The 13,378-nt window shown below is 38.3% G+C and overlaps 1 long non-coding RNA gene across 1 annotated transcript; it reads left to right on the top strand.

Moving 5' to 3' along the window:
- Positions 1–3,794: 3,794 nt before the first annotated feature.
- On the top strand, positions 3,795–12,409 carry LOC124658829. Its single transcript, XR_006989355.1, has 8 exons — positions 3,795–3,882; positions 3,994–4,105; positions 4,282–4,421; positions 4,560–4,669; positions 9,057–9,174; positions 10,760–10,838; positions 10,981–11,028; positions 12,310–12,409. It is a non-coding gene; the product is annotated as an uncharacterized LOC124658829 (long non-coding RNA).
- The last annotated feature ends 969 nt before the right edge of the window (positions 12,410–13,378 follow it).

Raw genomic sequence — 13,378 nt, 5'->3', positions numbered from 1 at the left:
CGCTCGATCTGTTGATGATCTGAAGGAATGCAAATATTCAGGTGGGAGCCTTTGTGCTCCTCCCAGTGAACAATCAAAAAAAAAAACATGCAAGCTATTAGTGCATTTGCTAATTAGGATTAAGATTAGGAGATTAGAGTGTATGTGTGCATGAAAGGTTGTCATGGCAACTTGTGACAAACATGCACACGTATTAATGACACTAATGTGTGAATTTGTATATTTTTAATTTCTTTACCAAGTACTACCAAATGTGAGACTTTAATTGTTTCGAACTAAAAAGAAACGAATTTATTGGTATCTTGTCTAGTATAGCTAAATGGTTGTAAAAGCATATGCATCTGTCGATAGAAATTTGTATCAAACAATACAAATTTATTGTGTGCATACTACATAGGCAGTAAATTTACTGAACCTATTCTATTTTGTTTGCTGCTTAGGAATGTCCAGCGGGAAGATGAGAGGAGAGATGAAGAAAAAAATGGACCTCCTATTCTGCTCGAGGCTTGTCTTTGCGGTTCCAGTGGTGCCACGGCACGCTCCTCTGTGGCTGCTGCACCTCTACCTCAACCAGGAAAGTGGTGCTGTAGCTCTGGTGGCTCTGGCCTTGGTCGCAGTTGTCGTTGGCCGTCGCAAAGGTTGTTCAGGGCTCACAGGTTTCAGGTACATGGTCCTTTTTGGATGCTCTTCTGATTTCTACAAGATTTATTTGGAATCAGCTGCAATAGTACATATGCTGCTGAGTCGGATTTTTAAGTTCAATACCCCCTCAGTCCATAAGAAGATGCCAAAGTTTGTCCGGATTCGAATGTACCTATGCACTAATGAGTGTCTAGATACATTCATATTTAGACAATTTTTGACATCTATTTATGGTCAGAGGTAGTAATTATTTCAAACTGAAGTGATAAGAATTTGGTTCCATAGCTAGTGTAATTAAATGGTTGTAAAAGCACACCCCATGTGCAGCTACTAATACATGTAAGCCTTCTTTTTACAAGGATGGCTAGGATGTCAAATCTTATGTACCAAGTAAAAATAGCACGCTTTATTACAAGCTACTAGTACATGTATTTTTCTTTGTTTCAGACTAGCTGGAAAATTTAACACTCAAAGGCGTGAGTGAATGCTTTATTCTCTGCATTGAGTGATGTTTTGGTTTGTGTGGTAACTCGGGATCTCATCACTGGATCAGTATATCTAGTTGGCACCGATAACTAGATGCACCTCCACTCAACGAGCTGCTGCTCGAGCCCCTGTACCAGCCTAGTTGCAGAACGCCTCAAGGTTGTTGCATGTCTTCACCCATAATCTAACATGTTCGTACCAGTACACTTGCATACCTTGCATGCTTTTGCCAGCCACCAGAAAATTGCACTAACATTTTTGTTGTATCTCTTGAACTAGTTCCATATGCTCCATCAGTTGAACAAGTGGACAAGATTCTGGCTCTGTGCTTGGCGCAAATTCTTCAGTTCTACCGTGAGGTCAACGAGACGAGTAGAGCATGGAGAAGGAAATATTAAAGCAGCCAAGGTACTAGCAATTGAGTGTGCTTGCGTGCATAGGGGCAAGCATCTAGTACTAGCACTAGTCTTAGCTAGGTGATTTATTTGACTAAATTAGCAGCCTTCTTTTTTAGCAAATGGTAACACACTAAACCTAAGTGTAAAGAATATTTACAGGACAAATTAAGGTTTGCGTCTTTTTGTTCTGATTTTGCTATTGAAGTGATCTTGAAACAGTAGTTTAGTTGATATGTATCACTGTTCTGGTTCAGAAAATATGGGCTTAACTTGGTGGTTGGGTTCTTATTTAAGAGGGTTGTACTGTTGCTATATTCTAGCTGGTTGCGTCTGGTTGCGCCTGAGTTACGCCCCAATTCATGGAAACCTGGTAGCTGCGATGCCATCAACAGAACTTCTCCTTTATGTCAGATATTCGTTGCTTCCCTGTTGCTTTAATACTTTATACTCAGTTCAAAAATTATTCATGATCGACTAGCATAGGTTCTGTAGGAACTCATGTTTAGCTACACACACTTTCCTGGTGAGCGCTTGTCCATGTCAAATACCATCCACCAGTACCATACAAATGAGTGGTGGTCAAATAAGTTCGGATCTGAATTCCTTCTCTGAAAGTATAGTAAATACACACCCTGAACTTAGAACTGTTGTAGTGTTATTCTTTATATAGTTATCCTAGTTCCAGGTTTGTCTGGTTAGATACAGTTATACTTTCTGTAAGTGGCGTTTGTCATTGTTCAGTATAGCCTGAGGCATGTGTAGTTGAGTCGCATCTAACCAGATCATTGGCACAACTCCTAACTGGGTTACACGGGAGTTCTTTTCCTCCCAACAAAGAAACAATCTGATCCCTTTGTGAATGCATCCATTGTTTGACTGTTCATCTCTATTGAAAATCTCTTTCTTGTTGTGGAAATACTTGCCAATTTAACCCATTTCAATTCGAATTTCAACAACCAGCTGGAGGATGATGTTATTGCTCAGAGTACTAGTTGTAGTTTACTGCAGAGGTTCAGGTTTTTAGGAGCCTGTGTCTAAACTAGTTGTCCTATCCATGTTTTCAGTTTAATGCTATAGTACTTATCATCCTAGCTCGGCGCTTCCTAACAAAGTCAGTGAGACCTTTTCAGAGAGTTCCTCCCTCTTGTGCTCTTGATTTTCCTATTTATGAACTGCATGGCTTACGTAATGTGGTGCATGAAGAAATGATTTTGTACTTTAAGTGATACTATTGGCTAGTTATCTACAACCTATTTGGTAAAGAAAATTAACAAGCTATGTTGAGAAGCACGCTGTGAGCTTGGTAGCACTATGGTTGTCATGTGGTTGTGTTGAGGTGTTTTTCTTCTTCACAAATCCTTAGTTCATGGATGTTTTAGTGGATTTTTGTATAGTTTGTGCTGCTCTTTTTTTGACTGGATTGTGTATTTGGCTTGATGGCAAGAATACCAGTCTACCAAAGTCTTTAATAGGTCTATGTTTGTCTCCTTTCACCGTTTTGGGGAAGCGATGTCGTCTTGAGAATCTATTGTTCTTTTTCATTCACTTTTTTCTGGAACCATTTATGATATTATTGTTCTCTGTTAAATGTTTGAGACCTGTACCAATATTATGGCATTACTTTCTGCTACAATATTTTCTTTGGGATAATATTGAATCGTGTCAAAAATTCAGTGAAATTTTTATTGAAGTGGTATGTGCGGATTTAGTGTAAACAAATCTGTTTGGAATGCTTTGATCTCATTCTGCATTTTTGGAAAAAAATTGGTTAGATCTCTGGAATATTCCAGTTATTCTCTATGTGCAATGGCGCTGGGGTTGACCAAGACCGGATATATAATGCTTTTGCTAATTTGACCGCTCATAGTTGTTTTTTCATGATGGATTGGTGCCATTTTGTAGTTTTTGTCAGTTACTTTGGGCTTCTTCCATATTTAATTGGTGCCATTTTGCACAAGACATCTTAGCATTTTGAGATTTCTATCTATATTGAATCAAGTGTTAAGCCTTGGCCCTACTTTTTTCTGTCCTGTGCTTAGCTTTTGCATTTTTTTTGTAGGACCTTTCTGATGGCAAGTGCATGTTATGTTTTGACACTCTTTTTACTTCTAAATTGATGCGGTGTTGGAACTATTGTTGATCACCACTACTGAAGCTGATGTGTCCATCATTACTGTAGGTTTGCAAGTGAAGCTGCTTGCAATTATGTGGAGCAGCTGACTGATAAATCATACATGGGTGTCTATATCTCTTGGCATGAGGGTGGATCAAGATAAAAAAAATTTGGAAGTACTAGCAACAAGAACATCAAAATCAAATGGTTGTTCAACGAACAGTACAGTTGAGAGATAGGAAGGTAAAGTTCTTTGGTATGCTGTCATTTTCCCTTATTCCTATTCGTTTCTACTGCCCACGCTGCTTGTATGTACTAAGCTTTTTCGTGTTGTGTTAATTATAACTTTTCAAGGAGGCGGAAGATTGAGAGGATGATAAGGCGATTTGGCAAACAACACCGTTCAAATGCTGATGATGCCATGAACGATCTGTCAAGATTGCATGAAGATCTCGAATATGTTACAGTAAGTTCATCGCAGTTCTTTCTCTTGCTTTCTGGACCATTCTTTTGGCATGAGATTTAGTATATTTCCTTAGGACTAAGTAGTATCATCGCACCATGCATGGCTGGTACTTGTTCTAGAATCATTGAACCTGCTCTAATTCTCAGCTAACGGTTTATTTATCATTATCTGTGCAGTTATTTCCGAAGAACGATAAATATGTCCCCTCTCTTCACTTTGAGGAACACCCTAGATATTGTAGAGAAGAAGAATTCCTTGCGTAAGCAGATCAAGGAGAATATCATGGTTGCTGCTGCAAATTAAAAGGACTTAGAAGGTGCATGTTTACATTACTGATTTTCCAGATTCTATCAAAATCTGCCATGCACTTTTGCTCTTTATTGAAACTCTTCTACCTTATTGGCTTTACGTATATCCTCTAAAGTGCTAATTTTATCCTACACCTACCTAACAGAGACAGTAAGTGATGATGATACCTTGGATGTGAGTGGTGATGACTTCATTCATGTCTAGAAGTTCAGGGTATAAAGTTGCAGATGATGAGCTGACAAACAAAAGCGCAAAGTATGATTCAAGACTCTTGGACATTGTGTTTGCTTCTAAATTTGCAGAAATGTATCATGCATCAAGTTTATTACTCAGATCATTACATCGGGTGAATGAGTTCTCAATTACTTTGTAGTAGTTTGGCTTAGATTGTTGCATACAAAATCCTCTCTAGGTCTGCAAGATAGCTATAAAATCCTTTTGCTCCCGCGAGAACTAGCAGCTGGTGTTTTCGATTTGGGTATAACCAAATCTACCTAAGAATTAAAATAAAATAATAGAACACATAAACCTACACATGTGCTTGTTCTGAAAGTATTAGTGATAATAGCTCTTGATGGTATGAACATGGTACTCATTATATGATCATGCAAACATTGTTCTGGAAGTTTAAACCATACGTTCCTGAGAGTCTGTCTGTTTTTTTGGCTAACCAAGCATTGGAAATCAAGTTGTGGCGCTGCACCAGAAAACGTAAGACATATGTTTACATGAACTTGTGTAAATGAATTTACTACTTGTGTCCTTAGTTTAGCATTTTTATTACAGGTTATTAGTTTATATATGCACATTATAGCATTTTGAATTCGCATCAGAGCATGCCTCGTGTGAGCTATAATTAAGCTAGGTATTGGTTTGATGAGCTAGAAGTACTTACTGATTTTGTAGTTGCTTACGAGCCAACATGCTACGGTATCTCTTATTCTCTTCACTATATTATCGATTTGGAAAACTATTCAAAAATTGCATCATCCTCTGCAAAGAAAATATCACCTTAGCAGTTTTTTTTAGAACTGGCATCTGCACAAGTTGCAACAACATCCCATGCAGCTTCGAGCAGCTACTTTTTTTTGAACTTGCATCTACGAGGCATGTGTTATGTTTTGAATCAAGTTTCCAATGCAATGTCATGTTTTTAAAAATGCTTATATGTTGTGACTGAAGCATTTGCACCATTTGTGGCTGACTTTGATATTTAAGGGATTCTTCAGTTTTGAGAGTTGTTCACCATCCGTCACTTACAAGATTGGTAAGCTGTGATCTGATGGCTGGCAGTGGCGACTCACCGGGAACATGGTCGCATCGTCCCGTCCATCGGCGCTTAAGATGCATGTCATATCTGTTTTCAAATTAGAGGCAAACCGCCTTGCCCGACCTCTTGGAAGATGATGGTGTCGTGCCACTACATCTCTGGCACATCACTTATAAGATCATGCTTCTCCATCTATTCCTCCCCGTCTCATCTTCCCTTAATTTCCGAGAACATAGAGATCTTGGTCCTGGGTTGATTCAAGACTGGTGTGAGCAGAAGCTACATCTGTATTCTGAAAGAGAGGTTTGGTATATCTAGACTTGGATCCGTATATCTTCATCGTGAAAATCGGTGCCTAGGAAATGAATATGTGCTTGAGTCGTGATTAGAAAAGAAGCAGCTCCATGGATCCTCAAGTTAGTAAGCTCCTAGTTTACTAGTACTGTAGTACTAGTTTTGCGACGAGTCCTTCCATGAGTTCCATGAAAATCTAGGTGCTTTCTTTTATACTGGGGAAAAAGTAGCATCTATATTCACTATATTCAAAGGCCAAGAGAAATTGCCGACTATACAAGCAGCAACTTGTTCAGTTAATATGTTCCATACTATAGTAGTATTTTACTCATGGGATCGATCTGGATTAGTAGACTTTTCTCTTGTCCATGTTCTTGCACATTTCAACCATTTCCCTTTGGCTTGCACCATTTAATGGCTGCCATGAAATTTGTTATTAATTTCTGGATTCAATATGTCACATGATTTGCTGAGTATTTGTTAAGTTTTATTACTTTCTTACTTTAGAAAGTTTATTATGTAAGTTAAGTTGTTCCATTTGTTTCATATACCTCCTTTCTAATAAATATTAATGTTTGTCTTTTCTTTTCTAACCAATCTTTGATGGCATAATGGCCTAGTCCTTGTGCAATTTATTTAACTTAAGCGCTTCCATTCTTTTGCATAAATGGCTCAAACTTTTGCATTCAAGGCGGCGTTGTGGCACGGTGACTGGCTGGATCACGCGGAGATGATTTGGCCGGCCAGCATGCCTTGTCTCTCGTTAACGCTAGTGGCCAGGTACTTTGGCAAGCGTGTCAAAGTGCCTCGGCTGGCTACAGCTCCGTTCTCACTTGACATCCTCATGTTTGGTTGTAGTAGCTGCACGTCTGACGGCTCGTTGCACCACTGTCTAAGCTGTATGCCAATAGTCATGTAAGTGGGGGTGCTCATTTGCATGAAATGTGCTATCAGATATCTTGATCTGTGCTTACCCTGCAGATTCTTCAAAATTGCAACTCAAGTATAGCATATCTTTCTCCGAATATGTGGATAATTGGAGTTTTTAGACTTGCTGAGGTCAATAATCTACCAAATCTCAGGATGAATATGAAATTTGACATTGAGGTTGCCAATGTTTCTATTAAGATTGCCTTGTTGATTCTATATCTTTTGTTGTGTTACATTGTGCAAGTATTACTGTTAATGTTGGTTATTTTAGGTCATGTTTAAGAACCTCAGCATGGACATGAAAGATGTCAAACCAAATTCCTTTCTTAAAGGCCGAGGATGTGAAGTTGAGGCAAATCCACATTTTTCAATCAAAGTTGATATTGCATCTCAAACCCAGTAGTTGTAGCAGTCTCTTGAGACATCAACCCCCCAATAAACCACATGGAACTGCAGCCTGACGTCAATCACACTTCCTGTGTCGTGAGGCTTCATACTATACTGAATCAGGTTGGCTTCAGACTTGCATTATCAATTCAATTAGGTTGGCGCGAAACTGTGCTTTCAACCGGTATTACATTTTAAACATTTTTTATGCATCATTATGCTGCTTCTGACCATGTACCTGTGTACCTCCTAACTATACGGTAGAAGATGACAAAATTGATCTAATGATGCTTGCTCAAGTCTCCTCACATACCCTGGCCTAGGTCTCACCATCATAAACACCATTGTCATTGCTATCGCCATCGCCTCTCTCAGTCGGATTTGTCATGCTGATATTCTCACCCATCTATTACTGGACCATTAGATATTTCTAGTGATGACATATATTCCTACGTTTGTCGTTGCAACTTTTTTCGTTGATTGTGCATGATGAGATACACTTTAAGATAAATTCAAAACTTTGGTCTCTTGGCTCACAATTGCAGTTCAACAAGTATGTTTCTAAACATAAATACCTTCCTATTTGAATTTTATTAAACAACTAATTAAAGCTAGTTATTTAATATAATCATGGGCGTGGCTTTTGATAAGGCTATCAAAGAGATAATTTGGATCTTTGATGCGCAAGTATCAAGTCTGCGGCAACACGCAAGGTAGCTCTTTGACATGCTAGTAAGCTGCTAATCCAAATCAGCAAAACATACCCTTTCTGTTGTGTCCTAAAATTTCTCGAAAAAATATTGAAGTTCAAATTTTTCTGATTATTGTATTATGTAGTATCTTTTAGTTCATCAGCTTGGACCCTAACACCAACCATTGACTTTATTTCATACTATCCTGGATAATTCGTTAGTGCACAACAAATGGTTGCCATGCTGATTTTGATAGTAGTGGATTAAATTCCAAGTAGTTTGTGTGAACAATGATCACTGTGTTAGATGGCCTTTTATAGTGTTAAGTTGATTTAGAAACATATTTGGAAACCCAAGTGTAGGTTCCATTCCCTTCATATTTGTAGTGACGGCCAACTAGTGTAGAGTTTTGGGAATTTGTATTTCTATTATTATACTTGCCGTGCTCTCTGAAGGGAGAATACACTACTCGATTTGGGCTACACCTACACTTTGTTGGACTGCCCTCCTTTTTTACATCTACACCACCTCTTGTAGTGTACTATATGTTCATGTGTTTACTGCATGTAGTAAGATGCATCCTAATTTGCTAATATTGTATATTGAGAAAGGAATCCTCTTTTGCAGCTGTAACTTGTTTTCTAAGTAAAATCCAGCAGCTCTCTTGTTGCACCTTGATTCAGCAAATCACATCATTGACGACCATGTTTATCTGAGGTTTAGTCGGCTGATTGTTTTTGAAAGATGTGTCTTTCTAGTTAAATTGTGGCTTAATTTAGTTTACTTCATCAATGTCAACCTGAAACCATATTTTATTTCATGTTCAGTTAGTCTCTACTGAGACCAGTTGTAGCCAAAATTGGTAGTATTAGAAGTTGAAGCTTCTTGGCACTGTACTAAAAATACCTATTATTGTTGTCTTCTTCAAATGTTGGTTTTGTCTAATAATGCTGAAACGATTCAAATTTGGAGCTTTTGACACAATTTTCTCAATGCAAAATCTAATGTTTTTTACTGCAAGATGGATAAATAGATAGTCAGGAGTGTTGATTCTGTTTGCATTCTTTAGGGCCCGAGGAAGATACTCGACGAGGGGAAGGAGCATCTTAATGAATAGCAAAGGGTCGTGTGGGTACATTGAATCCCGCCTGCCGGATGGCATTAAGCATGCGACAATGTTGAGCCAGGTGATTTCTTCTCTCACTTCCATCCTTATAGGCTGCATCACTAACTTTGCACTAATCTTGCATGGTAATAAGTAATAACACTATGTCATTCCTGACAACTTGAACTTTATTAATTGTCTCCCCCTTATGATATCACCATGAAGTCAAGGCTGTATTATCACTATCATGATTGCCTACAAAGTTTACTTTCCCAGTGGTTGTGTAGTACATCGACATATTTGTGATAACTTGCAGCTTCAACTTCACAACATGAACTATCTAGGAGCCGAGCTGAATAATCTAGGAGCAGATTTTGTATAGCTCTGATTGCAAAATAGAGCCAAAAAATAACATATTTTTGTAGTTCGTATTAACTGTGCATATCAGCTCTGAACTATCTCTCCTGGATTATTTTCAGAGATAAAAATTGTCTTGTATACTTATTGCTTAATTACTTGGCATGCTTAACATTGGAAAGTCTCCCCATTTTATTCCACCATTTTATTCCAGTGAACCCAAATATATCCATTACAGTTTAGTTTTAAACATAAAACCAAGCCAATATGAAATCACAACTTTGGTTTATTTTTTTAATATCAACTGCAGTTTTATCTTGAATAGCCATCTTTCCTCTTAAACATCCCTGCATTCTTGTGATTATATTATAGATATTGCATTAGCTCCATTGAAGCCCAATTTGAGCTAAGCAGAGTGACAAATCGCACATGAATAGATGCTTCGTAATGCTATGGTGTTGTGTTCATTTAGTTTCTGTCATTGTTGGAATATCAGTCCCCATTCTGCAATTAGATTGAATCCAGGATGCTCTACCGGCAGAGCTTTTCCTTGAGTTTGTGCTCTTTTTTTTTGCAGTTGTCAGAGCTCTGTTACCTAATCTAGTTATATCTTGCTATCCCCGTTCCTTTGCTTCAACTCATGTGACAAATAAATGAAGTGTTTAATATGCTTGATTCTGTAATGAGCATCTTTTAATTCTTCCAACTTATTAGTTTCACTGTTTCAGTGACAAGGGCGACACATGTTGCTGTATCTTGTAATTCTTTCACTGTAGACACACCATCATTACCTTCTTTCATCACTCCAAAGGCAATGAATGTAAATTCTGCACTATCATGGCAACTTTTGCGATGGGCTTTGTGTTCTATCACACACGTATAGGGGGTTTTTGACCTCCCCTTATAAAGGACACCCCCCGTGCTATGGCGTATGTCTTTATTGTCATGAGACTTATCCACCTGAGACTGTCACCTTTTTTATGCACAGTCGGTACATTCTCTCAAATACGATGATGGGGTGAGAATTTCTTTTATGTGTGTTTCCTCTATCTGTGAGACCAAAAATAAGTACTCCCTCCGTCCTATGAAACATGTCAAAACTTTGTCTAATTTAGATGTATCTAGATGCTAAATAGTGTTAGCTAGATACATCCAAATTTAGAGGAAGTTAAGACATGTTTGATGGGACGGAGGGAGTACAAGTCATTCAATCAACATATTTTGATTTATCATTCCTTATAGAATCCATGTCGCTTTCTTAAAAATATTCATGTGCTTCTCTCATTTTTCCTCACCTTTTATCTGATCAGAAATTTAGTTGAAGGATACTTTCTTGGAGCTGTTCGAAGAAGTAATATATTTTCTCACATCTTTATATGACATATGCAGGTGAAATAAATTTAGATTGTATTTTTATATTTATAATCACTCGTTCATGTGTTTCTTCAAATGACGATATGGTTTTGTATTTATATTCTACGGTGAATTTCTTCTCTAACTTGCTTGTTCTTCTGTGAACTTGAAATTGTAGGGTGGATGTGAGGAAGCTGACAACAAAAAGGATGCAGGGGTTCCAAAGGTACAACCCACCTGACCAAGTTTTCTATAGCTAAGCTTCTTCCTTTCCTTGCCCTTTTGGTTTTCGTAGTATCTTTTTGCATTACCGAAAAAATGCTGGTTTGCTCCAATACAACCCTTTTCTGAAAGTTCCTCCTAACAGTTGCCCTATAAATCGTAAGTTGGAGGGACAACAAGATAATCAAAGTAAAAAATTGTATTATGCTTCTTTGATAAGGCATCTGGTTTTTTTTTTATGAAGGGCCTATGTCTGTATGTAAGTTGCCCTTTTAATCTGATAAGTACTTTGGACTAAAATATTGTCTTCGTTATTTCTAGTCGGATAATGTTTGGTTCCTAAATAATGTAGTTTTACCATAGTATTCTAGCATTTGGTTGCTTACTAACGTTGAGAGCTTTGAGTTCATTGCCGGATAGTGTTTACATTTCTCTTTTTTCCAGACAAGTGTATTCCGATTCTTTACTTCCTGCTGTTAGGCAGAAAATTGTTGTTGGTTTGACTCCGAAAGCTCGGGACATGTTTGAAACATTATTTTTTTGACAAGTTCGCCTTGATTTCTCCTGTTCTTTCCCCTCTCCACAAGGAAGAAGGTAGTTATAAAAAAATCGTTTGTGAATTAATAATACTATAATACTACCTGCCTCGATGTGCAACGAGGTACCTAATTCCTCCCCGCTCCTCCCACCGTCATGCTTTGATACGTATGCTGTGTAAAAACATCCTGGCCTTAGGCCTTCTTAGTATACCCCCCCCAACCGCCCCCGCCCCCCGGTGAAAATTAAAAAATAAATAAGTGACCCAGATTTGTGTAGACACGCATGCATCTAGACATTTTTCAGTGTGTAGACATATGTGAATCTAGATAAACCCAAGTCACAGTTGTGGTGGAAGGCAGTACTATGTGGTCTTGACCAGGTCTTGTTTCAGGAGAATAGCTCCACTATTCACATTGTTCTATTCTGGTTAAGAAACAGCGCAAGCACAAAATTTGGCTCCTAAATGTAGATTATTTAGTTGTATTCCGTAATGAAAACCTGATAACTACTTGAAGTGTCCCTGTTTTTTAGGGTGCCGACTATACATGGTTATTATCCAAACTAGGTTCGCTTAAAATAGTTAGTTGAGACTATTTTCGAGTACTAAAAGGATCTACTTAGTGATCTCTCTATGCTAGCAACATGTCATGTACACCTGTACAATTACTTAGTAATCATAGAAATCGCATGTTTGCATTTCTCTTGAAATAAACTTGTGATTAAGTTGAACGATTTTCTGTTGCAGACTGCTGCCGGGACTGCCTGCGAGACTACCGGGACAAGCTGAAGAATCAGATACACGAGTTGGGCGAGAACATTACCTTGATCGAGTCAGTGGCGTCCAAAGGCGCTGGCAATGAATTTATTTTCCTCGTAGACGGGTGATCCTAGATTTGAACTTTAAGCGCCTTCGGCTGATGCATTCTTGCATTTACTTTCTCTTCATAGCTAGCTGGTGTTGGCTTCCTCATATTGAAGCTTGTGGTGAAGTCTGGTTTGTTGGCATGCATTTCCTGGGTGTCTCCTCTGTTACGACCATATTTTGTATTCAGGGTGTTAGACCTGGTGTTTGCTATGTCGTGCCTGTTGTGCATATGCATTTATGGGCACCGAGTAGAAGGAAAATATATGTAGATGCTTGTATATAGAGAAATATTTGTATGTGAAGTTTCGCAGCTGCCTCAACTCCTGCGAGGTCACTCACATTGGCATGTAATATCTTCGTTGGATTCCGCTACAGATCAGTTGGAAATTTTTATATAATTTTCCATCGAATTATATTCCTTGTTGAGTGTTAGAAAAAGAGCAGTGGTCATGCCCAATTTTTATAGCCGAGCAACATGTAGTTGAATGCTTTGGTTTCTAAAAATAAACTTGACAATTGTGTTAGATTGCTTGTATTGATAGCGTTGGGCCGTTGAGAACAAGTCAAGAGCTAACTTTCTTTTTATAAGTAAGCTTGCAACATGCTAATAGCTTGCTAAGCCAAGATAGCTAGAGTCGAACGGGGTGTGCACATGAGCCAGCTCATGGTGAAATGAACTTTGCCGTTTCTTAATTAGAAAAGCCATTTTTTTCTTTGAACAATATGTAAATGAAGCAAAAGAAAAAAAAAGGCTATCGTATTAGGTGAAGAAAAGAATGCGGCTGTCCTGTCAATGAAATCTTGCCTCCATCACCGGCGCCACCAGGGCAAAAAAAAAAAGAAGTGTATTTGGATCGATGGCGTTGTTTCATTTTTCCTTGGTTTGATGATTTCCAAAGCCTGGCCAGAGTCCACGCGATTGGCGCTGATGCCCCGGCTGTGTTTCTGC

This window comes from Lolium rigidum, chromosome 6 (genome assembly GCF_022539505.1).
Source record: "Lolium rigidum isolate FL_2022 chromosome 6, APGP_CSIRO_Lrig_0.1, whole genome shotgun sequence".
NCBI lineage: Eukaryota > Viridiplantae > Streptophyta > Magnoliopsida > Poales > Poaceae > Lolium > Lolium rigidum.
This window is presented reverse-complemented; position numbering and strand designations above follow the sequence as displayed.